At 39.3% G+C, this 15,197-nt stretch overlaps 1 protein-coding gene across 1 annotated transcript in view; it reads left to right on the forward strand.

Moving 5' to 3' along the window:
• Window positions 1–15,197, forward strand: part of SALL4 (spalt like transcription factor 4) — a 34,183-nt gene that overhangs the window by 714 nt on the left and 18,272 nt on the right. The gene's annotated exons all lie outside the window — the stretch shown is intronic.

Consider the following 15,197-nt stretch of genomic DNA (forward strand, 5'->3'; position numbering starts at 1 on the left):
AATAATAATAATAATAATAATACCCTTTTCCCTGAGGGAGGGGGCTCAAAGCTGACCTCCTCCTCATGCTCTTCTCTCCCAATTGTTAATATTAGTATTATTAGTGGGTGAGAAGAGCATGAAGAGGTCACTTTTGAGCCCCCTCCCTCAGGGAAAATGTATTGTTATTGTTTGTTATTATTTTGTGAGGGGAGGGGTTCCAAAGTAGCCTCCTCCCGCTCTTCTCTCCCACTTCCTCCTACTGCTTTGGGGGCTATTTCTGAGGGAAAGGGGGGCAGGGGCGAGGGGAGGGTTGCAAAGAAAACCCTCTTTTAAAATAATGCATGGGAAAGAAAACGTCTCCAATCGGGTCCCACCCCATCGCTGTGTGTGGAGAGGGAAAGCTCCTCGCCCTTTTTGCCAATCTCCTAAACTTGGAGCCCTCTTTTTGCTGGGGGGGGGGCAGGAGGCGATGGAGGGCGAGAGAGAGAGATGGCCATCTCTCTGGACCTTTTGTAGCCTGACCTCCAGCCATCTTTGATTTCCGACTTCCTAAAATAACTCCGGTGAGCTAATCTGGGGCAGCGGAGGGGCCGAGGGCAGCAGAAGAACAGCCGCCTCCTTTGGGCGAAAGAGAGCTAACGTCTTCTTTCCCCCTTCGCCTCCTTCTCTGATATTCCTTCATTCCTCCCTCAGATATCGAGACAAGGAGGAATTGGGAGGGGTTTTTTTTACCTCCCCAATAAATGTGTTTGTAATGGTTTGAAAAGGAGGCCACTGAGGAACTCTCTGGAAGGGGCACTTTTGAGGGGATTTCCCCATTTCTAGCTGCGAAGAGGAGAGGAGGCTCTGGGAAGCCTCTCAGGCTTTTAAAGAAAGGAGACTTAACTTCTGGAGAAGGTTAGCTGCTTAAAAGCGAAGCCTTGCAGCTTGGGCCGGGCGAGAGCCCTTCTGCTGACTGGAGACTGAGCAGAACATCTTGAATTTGCTTGCAGCTCTGCAAGGGCCAGGGAAGCCTCCCTTTGGGAAAAGGGAAACAAAAGCCCAGATTGGGATCCCCCCCCTCGATATTAATTCAGCCTATCCAATACATCTCTCTCTCTCCACACACAGTATATATATTCCAAATATACACACACACACACACAAACATACTGTGTATATATATTCTATGGTGTACACACACACACACACACACACACACACACAGAGATCCCAAATATATCCACACACACACACACATATATATATCAAAGTTTTCATTCATTCTGGAGATTGGGGGGGAGAGGTCTAACAAATCTGTGCAAGAGATACATAGGCTAAAGAAAAGCATTATATATGGAGAGGAATATACACACACACACACACACACACATATATATATCCATATCCCCATATTAATTCAGTCCGATCCAAGAGCGCGCGCTCTCTCTCTCCCCACACACACAATATATACTGTATATCTCAAATATATCTCACAGTGTATATATAGAGGTGGGGCATTAGATATATGTGTGTGTGTGTGTGTGTGTGTGTGTGTGTATGGAGAGGAAGGCATTCTATATATGCGCGTGTGTGTGTGTGTATACTCTCCATATATAATGCTTAACTTCAGCCTATGTATCTCTTGCACAGATCTATTAAAGACCTCCCCCCCCCCCCCCCCAGTCTCCAGAAGGAATGAAAACTTTGGAAAGAACCATCCAACTGCAACCAGTGGATTCTTACCCTCCCTTATTAATTATTATTATTAAAAAATAAAGTAGGTGTAAAGTCATTTATTCCCGGCACAAAGCCTCATCTCTCCCTGCCCCCCCAATCCGCGGCCTATTGACGGAAGAGGCTGATAACTATGTATATTGGGGAGGGGGCCATTCCATTTGCGAACCACTAGAGGCTTTTTTGACCAGGGAGGGAAAGGCTTTCCTCTCTTGTTTTCCTCCTCCTCCTCCTCCTCCTCTGGAGTTCAAACGTGGCGACTGAGGAGTCCGGGTTAATGGTGGTTTAAGAAAACGGCATGCTGACCAGAAGGCAGTAAATCCCATGTTTAATGAATGCATGACTGTTTTTTCTTTGTGCGGATGGTGGGGGGGGGGGGTGTCGTTGGAGGTGAGGTCTCCACATGTAAATCTTTCCCCCCCAGCTGGAGACACACACACACACACACCGGGGGGGGGATGCTTTGAAACAACAACAACAAAAAAGGGGGGTTAATATCTCCTGCGGAGTTGCGAAAATCGGGAAATGACTCAGATGCGCCTCCTTGCAGGCACCTGGGTTGCAAACTGAACTCCTCAAAACCTTTGGAACATTTGGTGCGAGGGTACAGCATGATCGGATTCGGGTTTCAGTGCTTGGGAGGCCTTTGGCCAGTCAAGTTGAGAGGAGGGAGGGGGAAAAGAAGCCCCGTGTTCCGATTCCCTCTTTGCCCGCGTTATCGATCCAGTTAAAAACATCTCTCAGCTCTTTAAATCGCGCTGAATTGTTTGAAGGCAACTTTCTCGTGGGACACTTCGGTTGCTCTCTCGCGCCACCTAGAGGACGCTGCTTGCGCTGCGGCGATCGGAGAAAATGCAATCTAATTCTTATGGTCATCGGTTTCTTTAACGATGTTTTCTTTTCCTGGAGAGCCAGCATGGTGTATTGGTTTGAGCATTAGATTATGACTCTAATTATTACTGTTTATTTATTTATTTTTATCCCGCTTCTCCTACAGAATCGAGGTGGCTCACAACAGCAATAGAATACAATATAAAATACTTCCTACATTATGAAATACCCATTGTCCCCTCCCTCCCAAAACAATACCTTAATAAAATAGCATTAAAAGAGTCGAAACCATCAAGACAATCGAAACAATCAAAGCAAGGAGATGTTGTGTTTGGAGTGTTGTGTGTGATAATCTAGAGACCAGCATTAGAATGCCAGCTAGGCCATGCATTTATTATTATTATTATTATTATTATTATTATTATTATTATTATTATTATTTGCATCTGAGGAAGCAGAGTCAAGTCTATGAATGCTCACACTGCCAACTTCTTTCTTTCAATATGTAGAGAGATCTTGTAGCATCTTTGAGACTAACTGAAAGAAAGCAGCTGGCAGCATGAGTTTTTGCAGACTTAAGTCTACTTCCTCAAATGCATTTGGCAAGCCTATCCTCTCTTGGAATGCAAAAGGATCTTGTAGCTCCTTTGAGACTAACAGTGTGAAAGAAGACAGAATCATAGAATTGGAAGAGATCACAAGCGCCATCCAGTCCAACCCCCCTGCCATGAAGGAATATACAATCAGAGCTCTCCCAACAAATGGCCATTCAGCCACTGTTTTAAAAGCCTCAATGAAGGAGATTCCACCACTCTCCGAAGCTTTGTATTCCACTGTCAAACCATTCTTATTGTTAGCAAGTTCTTCCAAAGGTTTAGGTGGAACCTCTTTTCTTGTAGTTTGAATCCATTGCATGGGTCCTAGTCTCTGAAGCAGCAGAAAACAAGCTTGCTCTGTCCCTTCAGTTGAAAGCATCATAGACTCAAGTCTACTTCCTTTGTTGCACTTCCTCTTAAAATGTTAGGAGACAGATGATGAGGCTCTTTAACACCAGAATGAAATGATCTATTAAAAACTTTTGATAGCTCTTGTATTGTCCATATGATTGGTTTAGGTGATCTCCAGTGTTGCTACTATCGCAAAGGTTTCAATCCTGGCTTTGTCATGCATACTGAGATCACAGGGATATTAATTATTTTTGTCATATTGTGTTTCAGTGAGTCCCATCTAAGCTTGATCAAATCTAGCTCTAACCATGATTCTAATCTGACTTTTCTGAGCCTAAAACGGGAATGTTGATAGTGAGATGACTATTTGGCAAGATAGCCTATATGAGGTATTATTTATATCACTGAAAAGTAACCATTGGTCTGTTATGTATATCAAAATCCAGCCAAAAGTCTGTGAGTGCGTATGTGTCATCAAGTTGGTCCTCAAACATATGATGACCCCATGAATTTCATAGGGTTTTCTCAGGCAAGGAATACTCAGAGGTGGTTTTGCCAGTTCCTTCCTGAAATATAAGCAGCTGGTATTAATTGGTTGTCTTCTGTACTAACTGACTGCTTAGCTTCCAAAATCAAATGGGATCCAGTGCCTTTAGGGCACAAGAGTCTAGTGATATTTTAAAGATTGCACAGTTTATTGTTGGAGGAAAGAATTTTCCTTAACCCCCTGACAAAACCTGCTCTTAAAGAAGCAGAAATTGTTTAGACTGTTTCTTTCACTGGTAGACTTTGTGTGTCTCCCTCAACAACTCTGTGAGGTTGAAAAGGATGCATGTGACTTCCCCAAGACCACCCAGTGAGGTCCACAGGAAAGTGTGGATTTGGATCTGCACATCGTGCAGATCCAAATTGAACATGCTCTAGTTCTTAACACTAGAAGATGTTAGGTGGGACATTTGCAAAGTATGAAATAATAAGTTTAATAACATATATGTACATCCCCGTTAGTTTCTTTTGACAATATAGGTTAGAAGTAAAGTGATCTGGAAGTCAACAAATGGTAACAAATTCCTGTTGGATGATGATAACATAGGGTGAGTCTCAAAATTCTTCCCCTAAATAATTTGTAAAGGACTCCAGCACTGAAAACATGGTAAGAAGCTTAGGTATGATGCAGACACATTATCCACTTTCAAAGTTGGGAGAATTTAATTAGAAAATTCCCAGAAGCTTTACTGGGGAGTAGTTGCATCTGTATAGCAAGGAGGCATACTTAAGCCAAACACTTTATCTTTTAGCTTCAGGGAATGTAAAAATTTGCAGGACAAAAATTTGAAATGCAGTATCACTGTGTTTTGTTGCGAAAGTGTCTGCTGCTAACCCCAGTGGTCAATTAACAGGTCAAAAAATATCAGGTGGGTCACTTGAGAAGAACAATTGCATATTGAAAATTAGCATTTCCCCCTGCCCAGAGGATCTAATTGCTGATTGTATTTGATAACAGCCATTAAGGCAACCCCTCCCTAAAATCCCTAAAATGCAGTGTAGAACTTAATTGCATTTCTACAGCTCCACAGCTATTCCTATTTGGAATTTTTAAAAAAGAAATTGTCTCTCACTACTATGTGGAGTGGCCATCCCTTATTCCTTAAGATGAACTCACATTAAATAACCATAACACAGATATATTTAATATATATATATATATATATATATATATATCTGAGAAATGGAAAAGATTATGCAAAACAAATCTCTTCTGATTAAAAGAGCTATTTTAAAATTTTGGTAATCGTTTTAGTGTTCATGAGAATGTCTTAGATTATTTTCCAAAAAACATCTTAGCTTATTTTCCAAAGATACATTCAGCTTATTGAGTACATATTTGTGAAAACTCCAACCGCAAGCACCCTCCTATTTTTGTGGTGCAGTAATCAGAGATTGTCTGACTAGGAATAAGACTGCAGAGTGGTTGTTAGGGTGGAGTAGTATGCAGGATGGTTTTTTGTTCTTTCCTGCCAACCTACTCCCACCCCCTTTTTTTAAATGCAAGTGAAACACTATATTGGTTGTAGTGATTGGGCCTTTTCTGCAAAACCCAGCAGCTTCTGACGTTTTTGACAGAGCTGATGCTCTAACCTTTGCCTCCTCCTGCCTGCTGTGGGTGGTAAGTTGATGTCAAGCTTACAATTAGGACTCTCATGCAATTGACCTTGGCAGCGGGGCTTTCTACTGTTTAGCTTGGTCTTAAACACTGTAGTAGTGTTAAGTGTGGTCTGGTGCTGTCTTGTTTATAGTCGAGGGTGCTCGCTGGTAGAACAGCGGAGAGCAGAAAAAGAAGTGGTCCTTGGATAAGGTAGAAGCAAGGAGCCCCTCTCCCCACCTCATTTTCATCCTTCTCTCTTTCAAGGTGAGAGCTATAACACTGCATAGTCTTCACCTCTTCATTATTTGTGCATGTTTGGTAGCAGGGTAATAACTAACTATTTATTTCTAACTTTTAAGTGTTAAATTTGTATCTGATTTATATCACCAGTTAAGACCTTCAGTACTGATCCTGCTGTATTTTGCATGGACATATGTAGGGCTGTTTAATCAATGCTTCTGGCAAGAATGCAGTATTGGTCAATAATACTGGGATGAGAAAAGCAATGACTAGCTTGTGCATAGATAACACATCAGTTGTGACTGTTTTATTGAAATGCCATCATTTTTGTTTTATCTCGGTTTCTTTAAAAACAAAAGGCAGCCCAGTCTGATAATGAAAGTATGTAGATTTATTTAGTTGGATCCAACAAACCTAATCTTGTTTTGCAGAAATCACATTCTTTGCTGTCATAAGTTCCTTCTTCTCTTTGGTCTTTCTCTCTCGCTCTCTTTTTTAGTTTGATCTTAATACCACTCAAGCAAATGTTCACTTAGGGTTTTGATTTTAAACCTCAATGGATAACTAAGGAGTTGACTTTTTAAAGAAGTTTGTGTACATTCAAGATCCTGACATTTGAAAAGCCTTTCTGAAATTATTTTAAATTATTTTTAAATGGTTAACATGGGCTATTTATCTAAAGGATAAGGGTAAATATTGGCTGAATGCTGCAGTTCTTAGATATAAGTAAGCTTTCTTAGACTGGCACTGCATAACTGCACCAAGTTGTTATTTTGCATTTGCTCTAATAGAGTGCAAAATCTTTAAAATACAGGATGGTTTTTGTTATCTGCTTGGCATGTGGTGTGATACTCCCAAACTACAGTGACAGCTTGATTAGTATTTTAACTAACTGCTGAAAGCAAAAGGAAAAGCCTCGTGCATTTTAATACTTTTTTTTTCAAATTAAAGTTGAACACAAAAGTTCTCACTGACCCACATGTGTATCTAATTGGTATCGAATTAACTGTGAGAATATCTATCAGTATTATCTCTAGTCATGGTTAGAATATAGAGCCAGGAGTGAGGGACCAAAGCCCTATCTTGTTAATGGGATATGAAGTAAAATATCTCACTTAAAGGAATGATACAAAACAGCCATCAGTGATCTTGGCAAGATGTTGATCTGGAGTTTTTTGTGGGCTGTCTGAACGTTTTTGTTTGTTTTTTGTTTCGCCCCTGTTGGGAGGGACATGCTTGAGACCAGCTTGGCATGATTGCAAGGCAGTGGTGCAACTAGGGATCACAGTTTATAGCCTTCCACTCCATAACCTCCCAGAAAGCAATAGGAAATGGGGCAGGAGGGCACAATGGCAAATGGGTCCATACTCAGGGCCTAGGAGAGCATAACCATAATTGGTGCTTCAGGACTGATGCTGCTTACCCACAGCATTCTTCCTTTCTTCTTTATAAAACATAGCACGGGGGGGGGGGGGGGGGCATTACTTTTCTTTTAAAATGATAAGTTGACTTTGAAATACATATGTGCTTTCAGGTTACATGTTGATTTATGACAATCCCATGGATTTTATAGGATTTTCTTGGGTAATCAAGATCATGGGGTAGTAGTTTGAATGACTAGAAGGTACAACCAACATTCTCCCATCCAAGCCCTAACCAGCCCTGATAATGTTTAGCTTCCAAGATCAGAAGGCATGGAGTCCTTTTGTTTGTTATTCTTTTAAACTGTGGGATGGTGCTTTGTTGTTGTCTGCCTTCAAGTTGTTTCTGACTTAAGGAGACTCTAAGGTGAACCTGTCATAGGGTTATCTTGGCAAATTTCTTCAGAGGGGGTTTGCCATTGCCATCCTTTGTGGCTGAGAGAGTATGACTTGTTTAAAGGTCACCCAGTGAAATTCTGTGGCCAAGTGGGGATTCAGATTCTCTTTCCAGAGGCATAGCCCAATGTTCAAACACACCACACTGGCTCTCAATAAGTAAGTAAATGAGTTTAGTGTCAGAAGAAAAATCCAATTTTTATTCTTGTAGTAAGTTTAAAATTGAAACTTGTGCATACTCGGAGTATCTCCCACACACAAAACAAAACTGCTCTTTCTGTTATTACTATTTTCCAACCCTCTTATTGGAATAACAAATACTGTTTGAATTTAAACTTTTAAACTGTAACAGTTTACTGGCAGTTCTTCATTGTTAGACCAGAATCCAGTGTCAGTTGCTGCTTTTTAATCAATTTATTTTTACAGAAATTCCATTTAGAAACAAATCCTTCAATTAACAGAAGTTCAACCAAAACAACTCTGAGAGTAGTTTGTATTTATTATTATGTATAATCTACATATATTTAGATTTTATAAAAATAATGAGTAAAAATTGGAAATTTATTGAATGATATAAATGATGTAAATCTATTAATTTTGGATTGTTAATGTTAGAAAGCATTACAGTGTGACTGCTCATGCTTCTAATAATAGAATAATCTTTCACGGTATCAATATAATAAGCAGGATTCATTTTTTTCCATTAAAACATTAATGCAAAAAAACCCTACACCAGTGCAGTATAGTGGTTTAAGCGTAGGATTAGGACTCCAGAGATCAGAAATCAAATCCAAACTCAGCAATGGAGACTTGTTGAGTAACCTTGTGTAAGTTACAATCTCTCAGCCCCAGAAAACCCTGTAATAGGTTTGTCTAAGAGTCACCGTAAATTGGAAACAAGTGAAAGTACACAACAACAACAAACAAACAAAAACATGTTTTGGATTTTTTAAAAAACTTTTTTCCCCAACCCTGATCTTAACAAATTTTGTTTGATTATGAATCAGAGGATGGAAGAAAAGGAGAAGTGTATGTGCATATTTCAGATTCCTATTTAGAAAAGACAATAGGCAGCCAGCAATATATTGCTGATACAGAAAAGACAATAGGCACTCAGCTAGGACAGATTAATCATTTGAAGAGACTATTTCACTCAGGCTACTGGATAACTTCATCTGAAAAACCTAATGGTACTTAATCTTGTCTAGAACACATCCTCTTTTGGAATCCCTATCTGTAGTGTAGTAGACAACTTTTAAAAGGGAGTGTTAAACTCTAGTCCTTTTAATGTAGTGTATCTATGTTTGCACTATTTATTTAAGTTAGGAAGAACAAAAACTTCTTTTGGAGCAAATTGGATCCTCTGGCACTTGTAGGCACTTTACTCAGGTAACCTAAGTCAGAAGAGCCACTAGGAAGAGCATCATACTCAGTGGGCTAAATATTCATTATGCCACAATTACATTTACACGTCACACATCAGAAGTTTCTTTCCATTCATTGTGCTATGACTGAATCAAAATCTCTCCACTAAGTTTACAGAATTCTATTTGTTTAGTACATTTACAATACACAGAGAGAAAATTCCAGTGACCTGAGGGGGAGGGGAGTAGTAGTAGAAGAGAAACTGAACTTTTGTCTTAGAGTGAAGGCTAGATTTAAATTTGCTGCTCTCAAAATGTGTTTACAATCAAGCCTCCATGAACCACCAAGCCTACCTTGCATTTGTTGTAACCTGGTTATTGCTGATACATTCCTGGAAAAAGAGCCAAAAATTGTTTTCTTGAAATCTTGGCAGGCCACAAAATATGAGAGTGGGTGCCATTGACTTGGTGCACCAAAGGTGTGCAAGCCTGATTTGTTTCAAATTGTATGTTTTTCAAACAGACAGACACACCCTGACACTTATTGTATGGGGCTTTCTTTAATCCAGCCTTCCCCAATCTGCTGCTCTCCACTGACTGGGGATGATAGGATTCGCACTAGACAAGCCTAATCTACAAAATGAAGCTGTCAGCACAAAATGGTGATTGATGAATCTAACTCCACCCTTCTACTTCTCTCTCCTGTCTTCCTCAAGATCTATTGGATCATTCTCAGTCCCTTGTGGTTTCCAATAACACCATATTGAGGCAGCCATTCTAGATACTGGCCTTGCCGTAAGGTTATTTTCATTCTGTACATACCATTTCCACCACCACCACATCCTGATGGTGCTATTCTGCCCAAGATTCTTTGTTCGCCTCCTCTTCTGTTATGAAGCCTTTTTCCTCCCTGCACTCAGTGACTTTCATGCTGCTTTGTAAGCAATAGGAACCATGAGACACATTTCTGTTCTTGGGCTATGTAAAATTGAAAGGTGGTTTTACTTTTTGGATGATGGCCCCAGAATCCTTCAGCTAGCATGGTCACTGACCATTGCTAGCTGACAGTTTAGGGAGCTATAGTTCAAAAAAGTAACTTTTCTGAGCTCTGGTTCCTAGTGTCACTGGCTAATCAGATAGGTTCTTTTACAGCATTACCTTCTTGACACCTAACATTCTGCACCATCTGTCTAGATCTGACCTATTCATAATCTGACATTATGGATTGATTGATAGCAGCTCTTTCATTGTGTTTGGCTTTTTTCTACCATGTGGTAAATCATGCCTAGATTCTTGTTCCTCAGTACTATAGCCTACATTAGGTTTTCTGAACATCTGCATGAAGATGGGGAGATGTTGGCTCTCAAGATCTATTACAGCTATTATAATCCCTTACCAACGACCATGCTGACTGAAGCTTCTGGCACTTTAGGTACCAAACATGTAGGTTTGCTGTCTCATCCCTACATTTTACTATCTTACCAGCATTTCACACTTATGCAAAATGCCCTTTTCTCAATTAATTTAGATATTTTATTTAAATTGTACATGAAAGTAAAATACAGATACATATTCAGGGGTGTTTGGAAAACATTGCTTCATTCTAACCAGATAGGCAAGTTTTATTTATGTGTGTTAACTGGGAGATGTTCTTGATTAAAATAAGTAATACAAGGCTGAATGAACAGGTAGGCTAATACTACACTTCTGAGTTTTGTAATATTCCTGTTGCACGTGGTCATGCACTAACACTGCTCATGGTGGCTGATGATGTGCTGATTCCAACTTCTATGTTTGCTGATGACAATTGCATTTTCTCATTAAAGCACTTAATGACATAAAATAATGCCACTTAGGGATATTTGAATGCAGCCCCAAACACCCCAAATCATAATTAACATCAACTTGTTAACACTGACCTGGCCTGACATGTGAGAATCAGGTGGATATATGGTTGCACTTCATCACATTATATCAAGAGAAAGTTGGGGGGGGGGGGGGAACAGGTGGTGTTTTGTTTTGTTTTATAGATAAGCAAAAAACACTGTTTAGTTTTTTTAAACTATTGATTTGTTGCATTAATGTTTTAATTAAAAATATTGAATCCTGCTTAGTATAGTAATAATATGAAACATTATTTTCTGTATTAAAAAAACTCGGTCAGCTATGTTTTGATGCTTTCAATCATTGCTTGAGAGCTGGACTATGACTCTGAAGACCAGGATTTGAATCCCTGCTTGGCCATGGAAACCCACTGGGTGACCTTGGACAAGTCGCAATCTCTCTGCCGCAAGAAGATGGCAATGGCAAACCCTCTCTGAAGAAGTTTGCCAAGAAAACCCCATGAAGGTTGCTGTAAATCAAAAATAACATGAAGACGCACATACACAACATTAATAATTCAAAGTTATTAGGTTTTCATGTGATCTACATCTTTCAATAAAACACCAGTTTTACTGGTTATTATTCCTATTATGTAAAGACTTTACATAATAAAATTTACAAAGTACTCTGAGAGAGAGATTGAAATAAGAATAAGTTAATGTTAAGCATCAGTTCTACTTATAATTTTATAGGAGTATAGGGTAACACCAATGTAGGACGAAATCAGAAATTTAGTTAGCAAAATGCAGTTCAGATGTTAGGACCACTATCTTAAATAATAATTGTTCTTTAAAAATGTTCTTTTAAAGCAAGATGTTTTGGTTGAACTTAATTGAAGGATTTGTTTCTGAATGGCATTTTTGAACTATAAAATAAAGTGATTAAAAAGTAACTGACACTGGATACTAGTCTAACAATTAACAAGTGCCAATTAACTGTTAATGTTAAAATGTTTAAATTCAAATAGTCATTGTAATTCCAGTAAATGAGTTGGAAAATAATAATAATAGACAGCCTTAAAAACAGATATGAATAACCAGTTTTAAAAAACAGGAGTTTGTGTTGGGGGGGGGGGTTGTTGTGTTTGGTTTTTTGAAGTCAGTAGTTTAAGCCAGCCACCCTTGATCAAGATCTCTTTGAATTCTGTAATTCTTTAAAGTAAAATAGGATTTAGTTTTATGTTATATAAAATAAAATAAACATGGGGCACTGCTACTTCACTGGCCATTCACATTTTATGGTGCCTTAAGATTAGCCATTCAGAAGAATATATTAGTTGAGGTGCCACCGTGTATACTGTTCTTGAACAAGAAACATTTTTGATTGCTGGAGAAATATCCTATATGTTGAAATGAAAATTCAGTAGAAACTTGCTTTCCTCATCAGGTGTTAAATTTTAAACAGAAAGAGACATGCATGGTGGAGCCTAAACCTGAGGATCCCTTTGAGGGAAGGAGAGTGAATCACTTTGTTACTTAATTACGTTGCCCAGAGTACATTTACTGCTGTCATTTGGCTGTTATCAGTGAGGAGACTAGACTGAAGTCCCAAGCATACAAATTTGGAAATGAGAGCAAGGAAGTCAATGCCCATATTTTTGGATAAATATATTTAGTTTTGGCTCATAAATATCCTAAATATTTTTGGATTTATCCAAATAGGGCAGGTGGTCCATGGGGCCCTAGAAATGGGTTCAAGTTGTCCACGAATTAAGTACAAAAATATGTTTGTCTTTGATCTTTTATTGTGTTTAAATGATTTTCTAAACCTGGATCTATAATATTGATAACATCTTAGATGATGGAAACTTTGTGCTAGAATACTGCACTACACTCTTATAGTGCTGCTATTCCACTTTAACTGCTCTGACTGCCTTCCTTTGCGTTCTGAGATTTGCAGTTTAAGGAAGGTTATTTAGAATTCTCAGCATGAAAGTTCTAAGGCATCACTGAACTACAAACCTCAGAATACAACAAGAGGCGGTCAGAGCAGTAAAGGTGGAATAGCTGCAGTATAAGAGTATAGTGCAGTAATGTGGATGGTGAAGATCCTATTCACTTTTAACATAGCATCAATATACAGCAACACATTTCAATTCAATTTTTTTCTTACGGCAAATAGCCAGCACAACACATTTATGCTGGATCTCACAGTTAGACAGTGTAGCAAAACTCTTCTTTTTAGTGAGATTGTACAAAGTGTGTCACGGTCTTAAGGTTATCCATTGCATAACAGTCAATTAGCTCCCCTGAGTCAAAGGTGAGAAAGTGGTTTCTGTGTGTGCTAGGGATTGTAGTCATGCAACCTCAGGGAAAGTGCAGAAGCAGAGCTATTTTTGCCTGGCTGTGATGATCCAACAGAGAACCAGCAGGTACCAAAGACTTTCAATGGACTAACTTGCCTAGCCATGCAGCAGTAAAGATCCTGGTGCCATGAGCACCTGTTGATTTGGGGTTACTTTGTTGAAAGTTGTAATTGGGGTCTTTTGTTTGTTTGTTTGTTTGTTGGTGTATTTGTTTGCTATACTTAACTTTCCTCTACTTAACTTTCCTCAGACATCTACACGGCTAGTTCTTCTGTAGGGCAGAGTGAGCCAACTCCCTCTCAGCTGTTCCCATCTGTTCCAGCTATTATTGGGCCTCCTAGGTGGACTATGACTGTAGAAATCAGGGTTTGAATCTTGGCTCAGCCATGGAAACCCACACACTCTCAGCCTCAGAAGATGGCAATAGCAAACCCCTTCTGAAGAAACTTGCCAAGAAAACTTTGTGATAGGTTCACCTTAGAGTTGCATTAAGTCAGAAATGACTTGAAGGCATAAAACAACAAACAACATGAAGCAGCTAATTTTGCTATGCAGAATGGAGAGGCGTGCCATCGCACCCATCTCAGGCAGCAAAATGATTTGAGATGGTCCTAGGTTCCTTTCCCTTCATCCTCTCCCTCCTCCTTCCCACAGATATTTTCAGTCAATGTCCAGAACTATAGGATGGCTCTATTTGGCTTGCTGCTGGTGAAAGAGTTTGAAAAGACAATAAAGGCTGTAAGGCCTGAACTAATACTACTGCCAGTCTTCCCCCATTGCAGTCTTGTTGGTTGTTAGTATTCTAGTAAAGAAAATTACTAGTGACTTTGCAAGTTACTTTGCAAACCAGGCCAAGACCCTAGGTTGTATTCCTGTGGAGGTTTTAGTTGCTCTGGTTCAAAGAAAGGCTTCAAAACCACATTTTCCATCCTTGAGTGGGAAACAATTTTTGTGTTTGGCATTAAAACATGCTCACAGTTCCTTTGTTTGATGGAGAAAAACATTAATCTCTTGTTCCAGTGGAGCAAGACATTTTCCATTTCATCTTCCCATAAACAGTTTATTGGTATAAATGATACAGTGTGCTTGCATTTTAAATAATCGTGGGTGTAGAAATGCTGCGTGTACCTGTACAATATGTTCATGATGGTTAACAATGATGTTTCCCCTTTTAGCTTTATAATAGTGTATTATTTTTAATTGGCCTTTGCTTGCTTATCTTTATAAATATGTTGTTGATTTGTATTTAAAACATAATCAATTATCTGCAAAGTAATCTTATTTGGACTGAAAGGCAGGTGGATTTTTGGCTCCAACATACTTCAAGGTGCTGTTTTGTGTAACATCTAGATGTTTCATTGGAACCACAACAACTGCCGAAGCTGAAGCTACTGTATCTGAGGAAGAGGGTAAAACTTGGGCGAGGGACAGGGGCAAGAGGATTTTTCCCCAGCAGAATTTGCTGAAAAGGGTGTGTTTGATATACTGCGGAAATGAGTGGGAATCTAGGGATACTGAGATGCATTGTGGTGTAGTGGTTAGAGCACTGGACTTTGGCACAGAAAATCCAGATTCCTACTTTGCTTATTGTGTGATCTTAGGCTAGTTGCAAATTAACACCTCAAAAAGTTATTGTGAGTATACTATGGGATAGAGAAGCAAGAACTCTATATATTGCCTCCGTAACTTTGAGAAAGAGCAGGACAAAGATAGTGTTTGTAATAATAAGAGAACATCTGCATATCTGTGGCAGCCCTCACTCATCAAGACATTGTGCTAGATGCCTCAAAATATGAGAGTGAGAGTTGCATTTGTTGTTACTGCTGTTGTTGTGTACGTTTCAGTCGCTTCTGTATTATGGTGACCCTAAGGCAAACCTACCATGTTTTCTTGGCTAGTTTCTTCAGTGAGGAGGTTGCCTGTGCCTTCTTCTGAGGCTGAAAGAGTGTTATTTGCCCAGTGAGT

This window comes from Sceloporus occidentalis, unplaced genomic scaffold (genome assembly GCF_023333645.1).
Source record: "Sceloporus occidentalis isolate IW3139 unplaced genomic scaffold, rSceOcc1.0.p SCAF_3, whole genome shotgun sequence".
NCBI lineage: Eukaryota > Metazoa > Chordata > Lepidosauria > Squamata > Phrynosomatidae > Sceloporus > Sceloporus occidentalis.